The 20,856-nt window shown below is 38.3% G+C and overlaps 1 long non-coding RNA gene across 1 annotated transcript in view; it reads left to right on the forward strand.

The window, feature by feature from the left end:
- The window catches only part of LOC100595963, a 325,347-nt gene that overhangs the window by 221,318 nt on the left and 83,173 nt on the right, over positions 1 to 20,856 (forward strand). The window contains exon 6 of the long non-coding RNA XR_001116227.2: positions 7,977 to 8,150. This is a non-coding gene — a long non-coding RNA (uncharacterized LOC100595963). The remainder of the gene's footprint in view (positions 1 to 7,976; positions 8,151 to 20,856) is intronic.

Consider the following 20,856-nt stretch of genomic DNA (forward strand, 5'->3'; position numbering starts at 1 on the left):
TCCATACTGGTTACTAAAGAGGTTGTACCATTTTACTCTCCCACCAGCAATGTAGGAGACTTCTGTTTTTTTCATATCCTCTTTGGCATTTGGCATCATCAGTCTGTTAAGTTTTAGCCATGTGAGTGGGTGTAGGGTGGTTTCTCATGTGGTTTTGATTTGCATTTCCATAATGACTAATGATGGTGAACACTATTTCATGTGCTTTTTGGTTATTCATGTATATTTCTTTGTGAAGTGCCTATTCAGGTCTTTTGCCCATATTATAAATTGCATTGTCTTTTTATTATTGAGTCATAGGAGTTAGAAGTCCTTTGTCAGATATATATATATTGTGAATATTTTCTCCTAGTTGGTAGCATTAACCACTTATTTTCCTTATGGTGTTTTATCTTTTCTTTTTTCTTTTTGAGACAGAGTCTCGCCCTGTCACCCAGGCTGGAGTGCAATGGCGTGATCTTGGCTCACTGCAACCTCTGCCTCCCGGGCTGAAGCAGTTCTCCCACCTCAGCCTCCCGAGTAGCTGGGATTACAGGCGTGTGCCACCATGCCTGGCTAATTTTTATTTTTGTATTTTTAGTAGAGATGGGGTTTCACCACGTTGGCCAGACTGCTCTTGAACTCCTGACCTCAAGTGATTCGCCTGTCTTGGCCTCCCAAAGTGCTGGGATTACAGGCATGAGCCACTGTGCCTGGCTTTCTTATGGTGTCTTTCAAAGATCAAACGTTTTAATTTTGATGAAATCCATTTATATATTTTTTCTGTTATTTTAAATGTTTTCTTATGCTAAAATGTTTGTTTTTCCCAAGATCATAAAGATAATCTTCTATATTTTCCTTCAGAAGGCTTATAGTCTTACGTTTATGTTAAGATCTGTAATCTAGGATGTAGTTTTGTATATGATCTGAGATATGGGGAATTTCCCCAAATGAATAGCCAGTTGTTTCAGTATAACCGGTTGAAAAGAGATTTTCCTTTATCTATTGAAGTACCTTGGGGCCTTGGTTGAAAAATCAAGATTTGGGGCATCCAATTAGGATGTAGAAAGCTGAAAAAAGAATATTTCCACCCTTACAAGAACAACAAAATAGCAGAAAATTTGCAAATACATGCTGTTCTTGAACCTATGAGAGAACTGAGGTCTCAGAGAAACCAGCTAAAACTTAAAATCCAAGGAGGGACAAGTGTCTCTCAGGAGAGATGAGGGGCTAGCCCTTGCTTACCTGGAGCAGATGCCTAGGACACTGGTAAGAAGAATTCCACTAAAATGTTCAACAAATTGATAAAGGCCAAGATTGAGCTAGTTAGAGCAACGAAAACCCCTGGGGACTGCAGACACAGGGAGATTTGCACTCCTTGGCAGGTTCTTCTTCACTGATGTGCAGGATATGCATAAAAAGGATAGGGCAAGAGTCCAAAAAAAAAGAAAAATTTCCCTCGTGCAGGCCTGAGAGGGTGTTCAGGGGAGGGCATGAAGATCCACCTGTATTGCTTTCCCCTCTCTCTCCTACGGAATAAAAGCCTTAAACTTCATGGGGAAGAGCAACAAACCCTGTTGTCCTTAGGGATCTGGGGAAAACTTATTGCAGCTGAAGGGAGGTACAAAAAAATCTCTCTTCCCCTGGGATGAGTCAGGAATACATCTTAGGCCCAGACCTATAGTTGGGGGAGGAGCAGGAACCAAAGGAAAGCCCTACCTTCAAGATCCAGGACTCACTGTCTGCCCAGTTAATCACTGCAACAGAGAACATCTCCTATCCCCATCACCTGGCCAACAAGTGACAAGTGGCTATACCAGGATGATCCCCGGGTTGCAAATGGAAAACTAAGAACAGGGAATTAAATGGGTTGCCCAAAGTCCCGCAGCCAGTAAATGGAAAAACAGATTTGAACCCAGATAGTCTGGTGCCAAAGTCCCCATAACCACCATGCAGTATTGCAGTGGCGAGAGAGTGGGGACTTGGAGGGAATGAGGTAAATCAGAAGAGTAACTCTCCTGGAACGGACAGAAGTGGCCAACAGACATGTGGCCACTTAGGAAAGAGGATGCAATTGACAAGACCAAATTTAACAGAGCTGTTGAAACAGGTGAGAAATGAAAAGTGTCGATTGGATTTAGCAATGTAGAAGATTTTGTTTAACTTTTAAGAGCAAGCCGTTTTACTATAATTGTGAAGATTCAAACCAGAATTCACTGGATTCAGAAATGAATATAGAGTGATGAAGATGAGTTAGTAAAAATAGCCCACTTTCACCACAAGTTTGGAGAGGATGAGGAGTTGGAGCATAGGTATAGAGTGACATGCAAAGAGGAGTGGTTTTTAAAGATAAAAGTGGGCCTGGTGCGGTGGCTCACTCCTGTAATCCCAGCACTTTGGGAGGCCGAGGTGAGTGGATCACCTGAGGTCAGGAGTTCAAGACTAGCCTGGCCAACATGATGAAACCCCATCTCTACTAAAAATGCAAAAATTAGCCAGGTGTGGTGATGTGCCTGTAGTCCCAGCTACTGGGGAGACTGAGGTAGAAGAATCGCTTGAACCTGGGAGGCAGAGGTTGCAGTGAGTCAAGATCACACCACTGCACTCCAGCTTGGGCAGCAGAGCAAGACCCCATCTCAAAAAAAAAAAAAAAAGATAGCAGTGATTTGGGCTTGCTTACAAGACAGGGTGACAAAACCAGTAGAATGAGAAAGTTTGTCCTCACAAGAAAGAAGAGTAAATAAAGAACAATGTAGTTGGTAATAGTTTATAAAATAGGCATAAGGAAGTTTGCTGATTTATCTGGGATATGTTTTGTGGCAGTTTTTTGAGTGTACAAACACCCTTACTTTTTTTAGCTTCTTATAGTATTATTTTAAGAGATATATAATTTGCTCAATTTCAGTATATTCCTTATGTGAGCTAAGTTTTTATCTATACTTAAAGACATATGTGAATTTCACATACCTCTTGTGTAAATTGTTTTTGAGTGAGCTAGCCAGGAAGAAGTTGTTTCATCTTTGCTGCTGTGTGTTGATATGCATTCTGTCAGAATACAGCTTTTTGGTAATGCTACAATAAACTGTCACTCTAATGTGGTAACATGTAATAGATACAATAACTCAATCATTCCATGTTACTTGACATAGTAAAAAAATGGCTTGAAAGACACAGCCTAAAGAACAAGGTTGAAACTCTAGTTAGTACAGGTTTTAGGCTTTCTACTGTTGTAGTCAATACTTTCGGAGCTGATACCTTTGGAGGCAAGGACTGTGAAAACTTTCATGTCTTTATCACCATTGCCTAGAATGGTGGATGCCTCAAAATGTCAAAGGTATGGGAAAAGAGGATACATTTATTTAGGTTTATTATCAATATTTTAAAGCATATGGCTATTTTAAATGATTAATCCTGTGTTTGACACATAGTAGAACCTCCAGAAGCCCTGGAATTTCAACGACCTCCATGAAGTTTCAGCTGACTTTAGAGATTTAGTTTGATGGCTAATTACTATGGGCAACCTAAAAGGCGTTGCACCTGGCAGAAGCACTGGTCACGTCCTTTCCTTATGCTTCTAAACCTTGAGATGATATCATCAGGTCCAGTTCCATAGTATCCATCTTATTCTCAATATTCACTCTCTCCATTGATACATGTGTGTAGTACATTTGTTTTTTTTTTTGAAATGCATTAGTTTTTACTCCAAACATGAGATGGTTTTGTTTACACCAATATCTCAAATATTAACACATATTAAGGAAAAAATTAAAAGTTTACATTTGGAAATTGAATTGACATTGGGAACTTTAGGTTAACTATCACAGTGGGTCACAGGAAAGAACCTGGCCAAATTTGTCAACCATATTTGGCCTAGTTTTCTGCATATGTTTGCCAGATGCAACAGCCAGTTTATTGCTGGAGGGCACAAAAATCTGGAGGAAAGGCTTGGCACTTGTGCTGTTTAACCCATTGGGGGTTCTTATTTTTGCTGAGATTTTGCCTACAGAGATCCGATTGTACAATAGAGTACGAATGGAAGAATGGGGCTTCTCTTTGCCTTCCATAAACTAGAGATTTATAGAATGCACCTGTCAAGCATTTTTGGGAACACAGTTGCAAAAAAAAAAAAAAGCGGATTAAAAATGTTGTCTGTATGGGGAAGAATACAGTTATAGGTGCGAATGGTCAGGCAAATGAGCCAATTAGCAAACATGTACTCTTTATTAAGGGTGCTCTCAACTTCCCGGAAGGTTATCACTTAAAATGGGAACCATGAATATATATATATATATTTTTTTATAAAGTTAGCCTGATATGCAAAAGAATTTCAGAATTTTTGACAAATCATATAATTAGAGGTTATATATTTATAGCTGATTCAAATCCCAAAACGAATAGAGATGTCAAAGCCTTGAGCATATTGAACGTTTACACATGAATAAGCAAGATGGCAGAAACTGGTTTCAAGCAGACCTATTTTTTTGCCTTTGTATGTTTTTGGTGGTTCTTCAACTTGCAATTTCCATATAATATTTTTTCATGTTTACATTAGCATGTAGTTAGCATACGTATAATTCCATAGTGGGATATGTAAATGCTCCCCACTCCCCAAATAGGTCAAATGGCTGTGGGTTTTTATTTTGTTTAATACTATACTTCTAGACTATTTGTTATTTAGACCGTAATTGTATTTTCTTTCTTTTTAATTATTAGTTTGGGTCATGTGGCGGCTTATTAAGTCCCGTTTTTAAGTCAAAGACATTAATATTTAAGGACAGGTGTTTGAGTTTCAGAATTTGGAGGAATAGAATTGAACACATTTGTATTATTTTCCCTTTCACCACACTTAGTATTTGAAGACTATAGTCACTCTTTAACTATCAAATTTTTTTTCCATTATTTTCATAAAACCTTCATACAACCAGACACCTAAATACTATCTCAAAGTCATAACTTACTTCTGGAGGTAGTCTCTCTGTAACACTTCTCAGATCACTGGGAAATATCTGGGAAATGTTTGAGGAAAATATTTTAATGAAGTTTACCAAATTTATTTTTAATGCTGTGTGTGTGTATATATGTGTTGAGTGAAAGAGAGATGCACACTGTAGAGAATGTATTTCAATGATTAAAACATGCAGAGAATAAACCAGTTGAAGTATCACTTATTTGGACATCTTATCTTTCACCTAATACAGATGTATGAGGATTATGAGTAAAGTTATACATCTTTATATATATGTGTATATATATATATATATGTATGTATATTTATATATATGTATGTATACATATTATATCCAAAGGCCTCTGATACAGGTGTGTGCACGTATACACACACACACACACGCGCGCGCGCGTGCCTTTGCATTTCTTTTTTTTTTGAGATGGATTCTCCCTCTCAGTTGCCCAGTCTGGAGTGCAGTGGTGCAATCTCAGCTCACTGCAACCTCCGCCTCCTGGGTTCAAGTGATTTTCCTGCCTCAGCAGACTACAGGTGCCTGCCACCATGCCTGGATAATTTTTGTATTTTTAGTAGAGACGAGGTTTCACCATGTTCGCCAGGCTGGTCTCTAACTCCTGACCTCAAGTGATCTGCCCGCCGTGGCCTCCCAAAGTGCTGAGATTATAGGCATGAGCCACTGCGCCCAGCCTGCATTTTATTTCTGGTTAGCTCAGGTCAGTGAGTCATTACTGCTGGGTACAGATGTGAAGTGCAGATGATTTCTCTAACACTGCTTCGGGAACAAATGGGGCTAACTGTGGCTGCTCCAGAGAGGTACAGTTTTTAGGGCACTGAGATTATTGAAAAAGAAAATGACCAGTGAAACATGTGTAGGTAGCTGGAGTGGGTGGCCCTCATCACTTCCATGTCACTATATACCCTATATTTCTATCTTTCCCTTGGTAATCTGCAGATTTATTGAGACAAATATTTTCAACTAAGTAATTCTTCACATTCTAACGTGTAATGAAATTCCTACTTGTAGAGTTACTGTGTAATCTTAGTAACCATTGGAAGCATGGAAAAAATTGATTTGGAAACTCTGAAAACCCTATGATAATAAAAATCATACAGCACTGAACTTGCCTAGGTGTATTATAATTACATTTGTCTATCTCCCCCCACCCCCATACTGTGATTTCATTAAGAGCAGGGACAAATTTTAAATTTCCAGATTTTAAATTTCACAGTTTGTTATGGCAGAGGTATTCAATAAAGGATAGTTGAATGAAGAAAATGAATGAAGTTTAATGAAACATCAGGATCTCTCTATTTTGTTATCTTTACCAAAATCATTTTTTTTTTTTGCTTAGGTAAGTGGCAGAAATTTATATTTATATTTCTCTTTTCTTGTATTTACTGATACTGTCAAGGAACTATGATATTAGTAATGAAAAGAACGCTGGAATAATAATACCAATACCTGAGTTTAAATTTTGGTGTCACCTCCTTGAGCCTTCATTTCTTCATCTGTAAAATGGGCTAATAATATCTACCCCATATAAGTTGTTATTTCACAGTTATCTTTCTTTCTTTCTTTATTCAGGAAACTCTTAAAAATCTCCCATAATCCTAAACCGCCTAGCTAATATAGTAAGGATACAATTTTGAAACATTTCATGATGCTTAAAAAAAAAATCCCTGTAAATTGCTCTGCAGGTGCCATGCTCATGGATGGGGGATTGAGAGCCTCTATTGCTTTAGGAGTAGCTGGGACAGCCTAGATTCTAGAACAAATGTGCCTTGGCAGCCATCAGAGAAGTTCTTATAAAAACCCGGATTTGTTGAAAATTCTAAAGCTTATATTTAAATATTAAGAAGAAACCCTGAGGATCTGAGACAGGATCTTATGTAAAGTGAGATGCAACCACATAGGAAAGGAAGATCCTTCCAGTGGGTCAAAGTGATTCTTGGGGAGAGATTGAGGATGGGGATCAAGAACAAGGTGATTAAAAACAACACAGAACACTTCAGAAGGTTGAGGAAGGAGAGGCAGAGGAGGCCGTATCTCCCTGATCCTCTGGAACCCTGGGGGAGTGCCTTTTGAGGATCTCCAAACCATCCTGGCACAGGTAGTAGAGTTGAAAAGTGGCCTGTTGAAGAAAAAGCCATTCTACTCACGTCTTTTCCAGGTACCTCATGTCTTAAAATTGAGCCAGATGTTCTGGAGAGACAGCTGATGAAGTGACCTTATAAGTAGGCATCAGCACACCTTGCAGGGTCCCGGTAGCTCAAAGCAAGGAAATCGGTGGCAGAGATTCCAGGGTGCCCCTCTCCAAGCTGGGGTCACAGCTGACTGAGTCTGAGCGTCAGACAGAGCTGAGATGAGGAGTCTAGTCAGTCGGGGGAGATGGTCACAAGCAGGCATTGTTTGGTGCCTATGACAAGAGGACCATCCCAGACACTTCAGAAACAGTTACAGTGAAGTTAGAAGACAACACCCACCAGCGACCAGGCAAGATTAGCTGTGCCTTACTCAGGCTTTAGCAGCCCACCCAAGAAGGGCAGTAATGAGAGCAGATGTTCTTTTGCCACCACAGCGTTACACATGCTTCCTCTGAGGAGGTGCTAGCATGCCACAAGGAGGGGGAAGAGAGAAAACAACCCGAAAGACTGAAAATCTGCCCCAAATTGACTATTTTCCAGAGAACACGAGTGATACCAAATGAACCAGCTTAAAATGTTTGCTTTGTTTTGCATTTTTATCACCAAGGAAGAATGGAGACTTGTGAGCAACATGAAGTTAGTTATGTGACGGGAAACACCATTTTTTAAAAAATTATTTTTTGCACATCTGTATTATAATGAATACATTTCCAATCAGCCACACTAGTGTGTCTCTCTTTTTAACTTACGGATGTAGTGTTCTCATTTGTAATGTATGTGTTTGGAGCATTTTATGGTGTACAGAATCCTTTCCCATAAGCCCTCTCATCTGTTCCTTACCATAACACAATGAGGTAATGTCAATATTATTATGCTTGTGTTTCAGGAAGTTGAAGATTTGTCCAGGAGCAGATAGCTGAAGAGAGAGAGAAAGAAGAGAGAACGGCTTACAGCTCAGGTCCTCTCTCCATGCTTAGGAACTACTACAAATGCTACTGCCTTCAGCCTCATTTTGTTTCCACCTGGAAACCACATGTGTACTTTATTTGCAACCGTATGGGTATGGTTATTTGTTAGTTCTTACACATTTATTTTAAAATCTAAAGAAGTAGTGCCATAAAGCTTTATCAGGATGTATTTAAAATGAAAATAGTCTCTTGTTATCTAGCATGCAACTGATTCATTCAATTTGGTTTGCTTAGTCAGAATCTTACCAGAAGTCTGCCCAGGTGATAGTTTAGTTGAGAGCATCAAAACCGACCAAAATAAAACAAAAACAATAGCCTATGGCAAACTCATTCTGATCATTTCACATCCTAGAGAAAAGTGCAGAGAAACAAAAATGAGTCAATACTTTATAAATTCAGGGTCGATATTGTATGCAATGTCGATAGTGTATAAGTTCCAAAGGATTTGTGTCACTATTACATTAGAAATGATCCATTTTTATTTGATGTATAGTAGATCTGGCCATATAATGGCCAATAAATAAATAAATAAATAAATAAAACCCCCACACCAGAATACAAAGGATAGAGGGCAAACATATTTCGTACGACAATTGCAAACCACTTACGGGCTTCAATACAAAGTAATACAGACCATCTCTTCTCTTCGGCTTTTCATTCATTTTTAGCATTAGTGAATATATGGCCTGTGCTCTTGACCTTGAGCCCTAAGAGGTGTGTGTCTTTGCCGTGCTTCCATGGCTACATTTTAGAGGAGTGAGTGTGCATTACATGTCCATAACCCAGATCTTAGATAGTAGAGGGGTGCTGTTATAATTTGTGGAGAGAGGCTATAATTTGGTGCTCAGGGATTACCTCCTTTGTATATGTTTGCCTACTGCATGCTACCATTATTGTAAGCTTTTTATTCATGATCTTTTTATTCATGATCTTCATTCGGAATCTGTGGAGCTATTGGTCATGAGTATAGAAATAGATCTATAGGGTTTTCTTGAATGGCATTTTTCATTGCTAATGTGTTTTGTGACCAGCCAGGTTTATGGATAAACCCAGTTTTTGTGTTTCTCTGAGAGGTATGCAGCAAAGCAGTTTTTTCCTCTTTACTTAGGAATTTTAATTTTCCTTCAGGGTTCAGTGGGCCATTTAGTACCTCCATTATCTCATAACTTATTCTTACTATTTAAATGACGTTTTTTTAGGATGTTAAAATAGCATGTCGGCCCTTTTACATAACTTTTATTTTCAAAATCAGACCAAACAAACCATCAGAGTGCTGTAAATTTACACCTTATATTTGTTTGGAATTCTTTTTATATTCATATTTTTAGAGTCTTCACATGCAAGCAGAAATTTTCCATCCCCTCTCCACTGATCACCATTAAGGACAGGGCGTGAGATGGGCAAACCCATGCTTTTGTGTGCCTGTAATGGCTAGCCCTTTTGTTACACACTTTATATTGGTCATTATCTGATAGAATTCCAACAAATGAAAACATGCCCAAGTTAAAGAAATTAAATCTCCTTATCCATCACCTTAGAAAAATGACAACACAGCATGTATATAATTTAAAATGACTTGTTGGAATATTTATTGCTAGATTGGGAGCACATTTCTACTGATAAGAAGCTCCTTTGATTTATCAAAGTTTTCCATATTATTTGTTAATTAACTCCATGTCCTTAATATCCACAGCTCATTTTTCCTATGATAATGACTCCATTGTGCAACATATAAATATAATGAAAAATATCCCTACCTGTATTAAAAATTGAGAAACCTCAATTTAATTCACACACATGGTATTTTGTAGTCAACTCAGGACGGTAGTTATATAACTTGAGTTATTATTGCTGGAGCAACAAGATAAGAGAGGCATTGAAACACTGCAAAAGAGAATGCAGTGGACCAGGGTGGTAATGTTGTCCTTGTAATGAGCGTACTCCTGCCATTGCTGTTAGATGAAGGTTTTCTTTTTCTTTTTTAAGTGTTATATAATTATATGCAATTATTTTTGTCCTTTGGTTTTCCTATTATCTTTTTCCTCCTCTCTTTGATACGAAAATGACATTAACTGGAAAATATAAACCAATAAGATTTGAGCTATTTAATATGTTAAAAGCGAATTTGCCAGGTTTCAAATTATTTCCTCATTTGGATCTAGCATGCAGCACTTACTGATATGAATTCTCTAACACATCTATTTAAAAGTATTAAAAGTATTGTGTACACATTTCAGCAAATTTTGGCAAAAGGGTGTCCTCTGATGGGGAAGTGACTGTTCCTTTCTTTTGCCATTTCCTAGTCTTAAACCCTTGTTTTTACATCAAGCTCCTTTGTTAAGGATTCAACATAAAAGTCTTTGATATTACTGAGTCTATCTCTGACTCATTATTAGCCAACACTTTGTGTCTGGCTGGCAGCTTTTCCGTAAGTGGTAAGGTCAGCCTCATACAGTATTGCACAGCCTTTCCCATTCCTTTTGCGTCAGTGAGAATCAAATGATTCAACAGTGAAAAGCAAACTCTTGGACTGGAATAGCAAGATGACCCATCTCTAAACAAAGCAAACTGACTAGGATTCTCTCATGCTTAACATGCATTTACTGGTTCTTTATGAAGAGCGTTCTCTTGGTAAGAGTACTCTTTAGTATTTGTCTTTACTACAGGTAATCAGGATCTGTGATTCATGATTTCTCTCCTTAGTTAACAAGGCTATGGAATATTTCAAAGCAACTCAGGCTCAGCATGGTATAGTGGAGAAGGCGTTGAGTCAATAGATACGTGTACCATCTGGGTGCTCATTGAGAGGCCTGTTACCTTCTCTTAGTCTATAACTTCATCTGTAAAATGGAAATAATCTTATCTGCTTCACAAGGTTGATGCAAAAGTGAATATGTATAAAATTACATGGTAAAATGTAAAACTCTATTCATATGTAAGGGACTGCTATCCTTTTAAGAAGCAGAAGTGTTTGCTATCATCATTTGAGAGAAGTTGAGAATACTGGAACCTTTTAAAAATTGCAGCATAATGTCTTGGAGTGATTTGTTAAATATTGGCTTAAACTAATAGGATTTTCCTTTTTTCTTTTTCTTTTTTTGAGACAAGTTCTCGCTCTGTCACGTAGGCTGGAATGCAGTGGTGTTGGTGTGATAAGGGTCAGTGCAGTCTCAACCTCCTGGGCTCAAGTGATCCTCCTGCCTTTTGAGTAGCTGGGACCACAGGTGTTTGCCACTGTACCTGGCTAATTTTTGTAGTTTTTGTAGAGCTGGAGTCTCACCATGTTGCTCAGGCTGGTCTCAAACTCCTGGGTTCAGGTGATCCTCCTGCCTTGGCTTCTCTCGGTGTTAGGATTACAGGCATGAGCCACCGTGCCAAGCCAACTAATGGGATTTTCAGTAGTCAAATTGTTGCATTTTCCTTAGTCTTTGGCTCTGTAGGGATATCATGCTATGTCGGAAAATCTTCTTTCTTTGACCACAAAATTTAAAATGAAACTGGATTTGAGTTAGCTAGTACTCCTTCAGTAAATTGTGTGTATTTCCTTTTAAGTAATTTGCTTCTTCCAATTGTTTCATCTTTATCATTCATTCCCTTTCCTCAGTCCTTTATTTGCTGCTGAGGGGAAGCAATGAAGAATTTCCTTTGACTCTGCCCAGTTTTTATGGACATAAACAAACCTTTTTTTTTTTTTTTTTTTTTTTTTTTAAAGAGGCAGGTGTTAATTCAAAGGAAATGTAATATATTTTTTAAACCTAGTGGTGGGTGTGCCAATTAAGGAACTTGTAAGTAAAAGTTGAACTTTGGAGCCAAAACGATTGTTGGGACTCATCATCTTCATAATGAAAGTCTTTGCAATTGTAATTTCGTTTGGCAAAGATGAAGTTGTACCCTTGGGAGATGCCTTGCCAAATCTTTATCCATAATTCTGAATTGATTCCAGCCAGACCTTGTTATCGGAAAACTACTTCATATCCTTTCTTTGTGGTGCGTGCCCTTAACCTCAAGAATTCAGTTTGTGAACACTGAAACAGTGTTCACAGAAAGTGTTTGGAGAAGAGCGCCTTTTAAAAATTACAGTCATTAAGGTATAATGGCATATGGGCTCAAGGGGTGGCAGAGATGCTGCACGGCTTCTTGTTCATTAAGACTGAAATATTTATATGAGCGGTAATAATAACAGCATATTTCAGAGTCTGTGTGGTATGAAATTGAGCAGCGATGCAATTAGATAATATTGACAGCCCCTATTGTAATTATGTAAATAGTAGTAAGTTCAGCTCTCCTTTTATCTTTCATTTCCATGTGCACATGTAAGGAGAAGGCTAGAAAATATATAAATGTTGGGCAGGAGTGCTTGGCTATTTATTTATAGGACAGAGTAGCCTGAAGCTTGTGTTCCCCTGAGTTATTGTATTTTTCTTCGAAATTAAGCAAGTCCAGTGGGTTCCCAGAGGGGACATGCAAATATGTGTTTATTTGGAGAAATGCTTAGTGTTAAAGCATCCACTTGAGGATCCTGACAACCTTATAGGTCCATTCTGAGTACTCCTCTTTTGGAGTTGTGTGTTGGGATCCTACTTGACTAATACCAATACTTTTTTTTTTTTAACCTTTTGAACAGATAATTTAAAGTTGTTCTCCATAGCGATGTTTTCTATGTCTAGCTCCCTATCTATGTTTCCATCTCAATGCAGAAGTATTTGATTAGTGTATTTAAAGTAATAAAGATGCCAACAATAGTGTCACCTTGATTGATGCTAATTATGTCTTTAATGGTTCCTCTGCTTCGGCCACTGTCTCTGCAGATTGTGATATTTATGGTTAAAATAGTGCCCTGCTGTCCAAAGGCTTAATCATAAATTCTGGTCTCCCTTTCTTTAATGATTTTGCATGCAGTGGTATAATCCCAGTAACACACATTATCTTCGTTAAAAGCAAGCAGTGACTTTCATAGGGGCGATTAATGCATTTATAAGGAGCTTGAGGAATCCTTGTTGGGATCATAGCAGAGGTTACGATGACTGTTCTTCCTGAGCGTTAGAATTCGCAGCAATGTTGCATAGACTGTCTGAAAATAATTGAAGATTTTTATGCAGTCCCTATTTAGCACATTAATGTTGTAAATGAGACTGTAACTGCAATGGTAAAAAGGCAGGATTTGCAACCTGAAGATGCTATCAGTATGTGGCTGTCAGACCAGTGAAATGAAAAGCAAGTTAAATTATATGAGGGCTTTCCTTCTTTAGAATAGTCTTAAACAGATTTGGGGTCACTCAATTTGAAATATCTGTTGATGAAAATATCTCTTATCCTGAAGTTTTTCAGGCTAAATTTTCACAGTGCTAATATATGTTTAGTCTTTAATCTCCTTACTCAAGTCCAGAGATACAGTTTTAAATAAGAAGAAATGTGCCTAGTAATATACACATTTATGGTACTTTCAAGGTATGGATAATTTGCTTATGTAAATACATGCCCATATACACTACACATACTAATACTTCTCTGAAATGACATATCTTACTGCAGACAAGCTTAACATAAATTAAATCGATGCTTTGCTATCTTGTAAGAGCAGTTTACTTTCACATCAATTACAAAGCATAGCTTCTTGCATGTAGCGGGTATTTTAAAATAGTGCTTTAATGCTCTTATTGAAAAGACCTTGATAATTAAAAAAATTGTTTTTTAAAAGCACATTAATATTGTCACATATTAATATTATTATGTACCTGTTTTCTCCTATTTAATTTTACTATATTCTATGCTTATAAACTAAGCTAGATGAAACTAAAATAAAATGTTAGGTGTTTATATCATATTGCTTTCCACTAGTTATTCAGTTCTAACGATAATATCATACTATAATATCCTCTGTTAGTGCTAACCACTGACATCTAGACAAAATTGTTAACTTCTAGTAAGGAGAAGATACTTTTAAAATTTTTGAACCATTTACGTTTTCAAAGAAGGGAATGCTAAATTGCTTTATAGGAAGGTAGTAATTTCTCAAGTGGTACCGGCTTGTAGGAAGAAACCACAGACCTCAGAAGCCAAGCTTGAAAGGGTATTAAATAGCATCTATTCAACACTTCTGGGGGTAGCTATAGTTAATAATTCTGGATGATAAGCAGAAGTCTACCCAATATTTATTTTTTTGGTGGAAATTTGAGGAGATATGCCCAGCTGCATAGTGGTTATTAGAAAATGCCTCAATTTACAAGCATTATATTGAGAAACTTGTGACATCTACTTTGGGTATTTACAATAATGACTTACTTGCAAAGTCTTTTATTTTGCCATAATATAGTTTAAGGTGGTTGTTTGAAATGTTAATGTTCAGATGTTCTGAGGTGCTCTTTTAGGTAATGGTTATCATCGGCGAGCCACTGGACATCTTTTCACCAGAGTGATAATACGGAAAACACGTACACAGAATGTAACCTCTCCCACAGGGAACCTTTATCTTTTAGAGCGTCACTCAGACATTCTAAACATGGGCAGACCAGAAAGGGGTGTTAGAAAGCTTGCGATGGATGAGGAGGGCTGGGATGAAATGAACTAGGATTGACTGGGGAAGAAGACTGGTATGGGAGCCTATGGGATTATTAGTGGGGATCTGTATGGTAATTAATCCCATGTGAAGACAATACCTACCCTCCAATCTGTTTGTCTACTCATTCCACTGTTGTCGTGCTCTACTGATTATCGATAGTGTCATTAGAAAAACCAGAGAAAGAGTCTTCTGTGGGTGTCAACAATCAGCAGAGGTCTAACTAAGCATTAGAATGACATCTTGTGTGATTCTACAATGAGAGATGCAAACTGCTCGATCAGAGGAGGTGTGAGCTGCATTGTTTAGTCTCTCTTGCTGTGTGATAATTTTCTTTTGTAGTTTTGATAAATTAACATTGGCTCCTGTATTCAGCAATATTCAACAGGAATCTTTTTTTTTTTTTTTAAGCCCCAGGGTTTATGTTTAAAAATGCAGGTTAGTTCTCAGAGGCTTTCAAAAGCATTTCTGCATCATGCTACTAATTAAGATAAGGTTATCATTTGAAGTTATACCAAGAATGCAATTAGAGCTTCTAGTGAGAACTGTAGCAATCAATTTTCTACAAATTATTCAGACCTGGTAAGGTAGAATACAGTTTTAATAGGACAAGCGAACATACTGTGATTTATTAGATATAATGTGAATTCAAAAGACACCTGAATACAGCATCTGTAACACATCATGTAGCCCAAGTCACTGGGACTCTAGTTCAACAGCCCTTCGCTGGGAGAGATTTAATAATATGCCTTCCATTTTCCATTGTTCAGTGACTGTTATTTTGGATTTTGAGAGGGATTTTTGTTTTTCAGTTTGAATGGTTTTCGACATGAGAAAGGACACAAAGCGCAGATGAGTGAGGCCCCTCGTTTATCTAGACTGACGCGCTGCAGAGCTGTGGGTCAGTCCTACCTGTCATTTCTTTTACTTTTGTGGGATCCACAGAGTCCAGGTGACCATCTGACAGTGTAATTAACTAATTTTTCTACACTATCCATCTCTGCTAAGAGTATTTGGTGTTGGATAAGAAACTTACATGTCTTATCTGCCAACTGTCAGTAATTACTTATTCATTCAATGGATACCTGTTTTCTAAGGATGTATGAGGACTGCAAGGTTGAATAGCTCCTGAGGAGGCTGTAGATTTTCTTCCTAGGTCACTGCAGGTCATCTGGAGCTCTCCATTAGGTCATAAATTACAGTATTTCTGGGCTTCCTTTTCTTAAACCTCTGAAAAATATCTGGAACACCTTTTACTTCTCCCTGGTTGGCTTTTATTCCATTTGATCTATCAGCTTGTTCTACATTTTTCCGTGCACCTAAATTCCTCAAATTGCAGTTGTTCATTCAATGTATATCTAGAGATTTTCCATCGTGTGCCATGCATTGTGCTAGGTATTGGACACATCACGGTGAAAAAGGATACTGTCCTAATATCTATAGCATATACCTGCCTTTCCCACCTCCACCATTAAGCACGTAACATCCCTTCCCAGCACTTGTGACCTTGCCTTGTAATTTACAGAGAAGATAAATATCCTGTTGTACAATCTCCCCTATCTTCTCCTTTCTTCCATATCTGCCATTATCCACAGCTGAAAGGTGTTTTCTTTCTGTTCTGTCTCACAGAAAGTGTCACCTCTCCTCCATTAAATTGCCGTGATTAAGATAAATTTTCTTTAATGTTTCTTTCTATGCATTAATTTTTCCAATAATTTCTCTTTTTGCAATAATTTTTCTTTTCTTTTCTTTCCTGCATAATTTTTTTCTTACTTTATCTCAATCTTTCTTACTCTTTTGCTATTTCCCTTTGGCCAACAAGCAGGCTCACATTTTAGCTCAACCCTATCCAGAAACAATAAGTAAAAAATCTGTTATCTTACCTCTGTTACTCATTCAAACTTCCTAGTTGCTAGTTTCTTCAAAGTGTGCCTACACAAATTCTGATTTTTCTTCTTCATGTCTCTGTCTTATTACAACAATCTGACTTCTGGACCAGCAAATCTCTAGACCAAAACACACCAGTGGCCAAAGTTTACTTCTCACTTCACTTAGCCTCGTACTAACATTTGTTATTGCCGCATCTTTCCTACTTCTGAAAATCGGCAGCTGTCTTGAATCTATGGTGTCATTTCTTCATCCTCAGTTTCTTAGGCCGAGTTGTCCTTTTTTGCTAACCCTTTTGGTGACAATGTCCCTCAGGGTTTCAACTTTAGTATTCTTCTTTACTTACTCTGTGTGAGCAGGTTCTTAAAAGAAGAGGCTTCAAAGGTGAACTGTGAATGCCATAAAATCATATGCTAACATATATGGTATAGGTACCTACATTTTTCTGAGAAAAGGGTTTGTAGCTTTCATGTGATTCTAACAGGTGCCAAAGACCAAGCTACAGCAGAAACCTCATTCTTTGAATGGTGGCATCCTCTTCCATGGTATCCTGCTCCAAACCCTCACCTGCGTTTTACTGTATTCTATCTCAGGCTGACACGTTGCTGTTGACCTAAGTTCTTAAAGAATCTTCCATGTCTTCTCTTTCCACACTCAGTTTTATGCCAAATTCTTTCTATTATGATTCAGAAATATAATTAGTCTGTCATGGTTTTGTCTTAGTTAGATTCCCTTTCACCTATTTCTCACCATCCTGGTCCAATCTGCACAATATCTCCAGAAATATCTTTCCATGTATCCTAAAATTAAAAAGCCTGCTCCTAGGATTTTTCCCTCACTTACTATTCTTCAGTACATTCTTTCCCTCCTCCTCTACAGGTCAGGTTCCAGGTGAGAAATCACTTGAATTATAAAAGCCTTCAATATAATTCTCCTTACTTATATCACTCTTCCTCAACTTATGAACACTTTGAACCCTTTGCAACTCCCCCTTCACCCTTTAAAGATTTGCTTAAAAATCAACTGACAAAAGACAGATTAATAAGAGAAGAGTCATACACATTTATTAACATGCACTGGAGTCTTAACAAAATATAACAACTCAAAGAAATGGCCAGATGGTTGACCCTTTTTCTTTTCTTTTTCTTTTTTTTTTTTTTTTAGATAGGGTCTCCCTCTGTTACCTCGGCTGGAGTGCAGTGGTGCTATCTTGGCTCCCTGTGGTCTCAACCTTCTGGACTCAGGTGAACCTCCTACCTCAGCCTCCTGAGTAGCTGGCACCACAGGCTCACATGACTACACCCAAATAGTTTTTAAAAAAATTATTATTTGGGCCAGGCACAGCAGCTTAGAGCTATAATCCCAGCACTTTGGGAGGCTGAGGTGGGCGGATCACTTGAGGTTGGTAGTTTGAGACCAGCCCGGCCAACGTAGTGAAACCCCATTACTACTAAAAATACAAAAAAGGTAGCTGGGCGTGGTGGCATGTGCCTGTAGTCCCCAGGTATTTGGCAGGCTGAGGTGGGAGGATCACTTGAACCCAGAAGGTGGAGGTTGCAGTGAGCTGAGATTGCGCCACTGAACTCCAGCCTGGGCAACAGAGTGAGACTCTGACTAAAAATATATATATATAAATAATTTGTAGAGACAGGGCCTCACTGGGTAGCCCAGGCTGGTCTCAAACTCCTGGGCTCAAGCAGTCTTCCTGCCTTGGTCTCCCAATGTGCTGGGATTACAGGCATGAACCACTGTGCCTGTACTGGTTGACACTTTCTTTTTTTTTCTTTTTTTTTTTTTTTGAGATGGAGTCTCACACTGTTGCCTGGGCTGGAGTGCAATGGCACGATCTCAGCTCACTGCAGCCTCCACCTCCCAGGTTCAAGCGATTCTCCTGCCTCAGCCTCCTGAGTAGCTGGGATTACAGGCACCCATCACCACGTCTGGCTAATTTTTTGTATTTTTAGTAGAGACAGGGTTTCAGTATGTTGGCCAGGCTGGTCTGGAACTCCTAACCTCATGATGCGCCTGCCTTGGCCTCCCAAAGTGCTGGGATTACAGGTGTAACCCACTGACACTTTCATACCATCTTGAGGTTACAGAAAGAATGAAAACTTTGATTATGGAAAAACAGGTTATGAGAGGGCAAGACGAGCAGGCCTGGCTAGCAAGGGTGGTCTTCTTATGTAGATGAAAGCTCACAGGTAGCAGCCCTCAGAGAGCATAGATGGTAAATGTTTCTTTAGACCTATAAGGTGTCAGACTGTCAGGTCATGTTTCCTAACTGCACAAGGGTGAGGCTTAGAGAAAGCATGGATGCATCCGTGCCAATTTTCTCTACAGATGTAAATCTCCCCTACAAAAGACAGCTTTTTGGCTGTTCTTGTATTTCTAGCCCTTCTGAATAGCCATCTTGAAATATGTCAAAGAAGTATATTTTGGGGTGAAATATTTTGGTTTCCTTCACATTTCTCCAGATGTGTTATGCTGTGGTTTTCTCTCCCTGAAAGGAACCCCTCTTGGATCTACATAGATGTTTCTTATTTATCTTGCACGATCCAGCAGACCCATTACCCTGGTCCCAGCCAACATTCAGCATGGCTTCCCTCTTGTCCATATGCATTGACAACTATTCAATATCCTCACTTTGTTCCTATCTCTCTCTCGAACAATATGAGAGGCCAGGGAATTTGCAGCAAATTTTTGTTATCTGAGTCTCCTTAGTACTTCAAGAAGTGCATGTTGACAGATCACACACTCTGAACTTCAAGTGGATATATATTTAGATATAAAAGGCATTTTAGATCATTTTTTGGATCAAACAAACACATCAACTTTTTCAGATAGGCTTTCTGAGTGAGACTCCAACAGCTGTGGTTAAAACTGCAGTTGCCATCCCTGAAATTCTCCGCATGGTGTAGTCTGCATAAATGTGCGTCGTATGTAATATATATTGTTATACATGTAATATAAGTTTATATATATATACGTATATATATATACACGTACGTGTATATATATATATACACGTACGTATATATATATGTATGTGTATATATATATATACGTGTATATATATGAGAAACACTCCCAGGCTGGAGTGCAGTGGCGTGATCTAGCAGAAAGTCCTGGATCTATTTTACGAAACAAGATGAACAGCATATATAAGCATATGATATATTTTGTGTGACATACTTTTTAAAGAGAAGGTAAATCTTGAGTATATTGACAACAGCTCTGGGATAGTTGATGTGTGACTTCAGTGATAATTTGGTATTTTGCAACTTTTGAGCAACTTTGTGCAAGGAGAGATCTCTCCCACTCCCCACTTCCATGGTTCTTATTCTCCTTCTTGCCCATGATTAAGGCAACATCAGACCAAAGCAATTGATATTTCTGTGCCTTACATTTCACAGTGTCACATATTAATAAAAGTGATGGATATTTTTCTCTTTTCTGAGAGTTTGTTAGATTTGTTAAGGTAATTTATTAACAAGATGTATCCTAGGGAAATACATTTTTTCACCTATCACTATCTTAGTAACATTTTTTGCTAATGAGGAAACTGGGTCACACAGAAGTTAAATTACTTTCCATGGAGTTTTTGTCAGAGAACCATTAAGTGTGATATCATTAAAAGTTACAGCAAATTTCTTCTAGAAAAAAATGTAGTGCTTAGTCATCTGTATTAGTACTTTATCCTTAAGTCAACCTGGTAAATAGTTTCTAGATAGAGTACAAAGCTAGAGTACAATACCTTCTGATCCATTGAGCCCTCTTCCATCTTTCCTTCTGCTCTCTGTATCATTTCTTTTTTTCTTCCTGAGGTGGAGTCTTGCTCTGTCGCCCAGGCTGGAGTGCAGTGGTGTGATCTCAGCTCACTGCAACCTCTGCCTCCTGGGTTCAAGCGCTTCTCCTGCCTCAGCCTCCCAAGTAGCTGGGACTACAGGCATCCACCACTGTGCCCGGCTAATTTTTTTTTTTTTTGTATTTTTAGTAGAGATGGGGTTTCACCATGTTGGCGAGGCTGGTCTTGAACTCCTGGCCTCAAGTGATCCACCTGCCTTGGCCTCCCAAAGTGCTGGGATTACAGGCATGAGCCACCGCACCCAGCTGCTCTCTTTATCTTATGTAGAGAAAAATAACACAGAGATTCTTATTCATATTTTTATGAAAAATTTAAAAAGGAAACAAATTTCTATAAAAGGAGTAGGTGTAGAAAGAGTTAATTTTCTTTCTGACACTTCTTAACACATGAAAGGAATTAATTATTTGGCTGTTAGGTAGATTAATTAGGTGATGGACATTCTGGTTTTTGTTGTTGCTGTTGGTATCTTTTCTGAATACTTAAACACTTC

Source organism: Nomascus leucogenys, chromosome 8, assembly GCF_006542625.1.
Source record: "Nomascus leucogenys isolate Asia chromosome 8, Asia_NLE_v1, whole genome shotgun sequence".
In the NCBI taxonomy this organism is placed as follows: Eukaryota; Metazoa; Chordata; class Mammalia; order Primates; family Hylobatidae; genus Nomascus; species Nomascus leucogenys.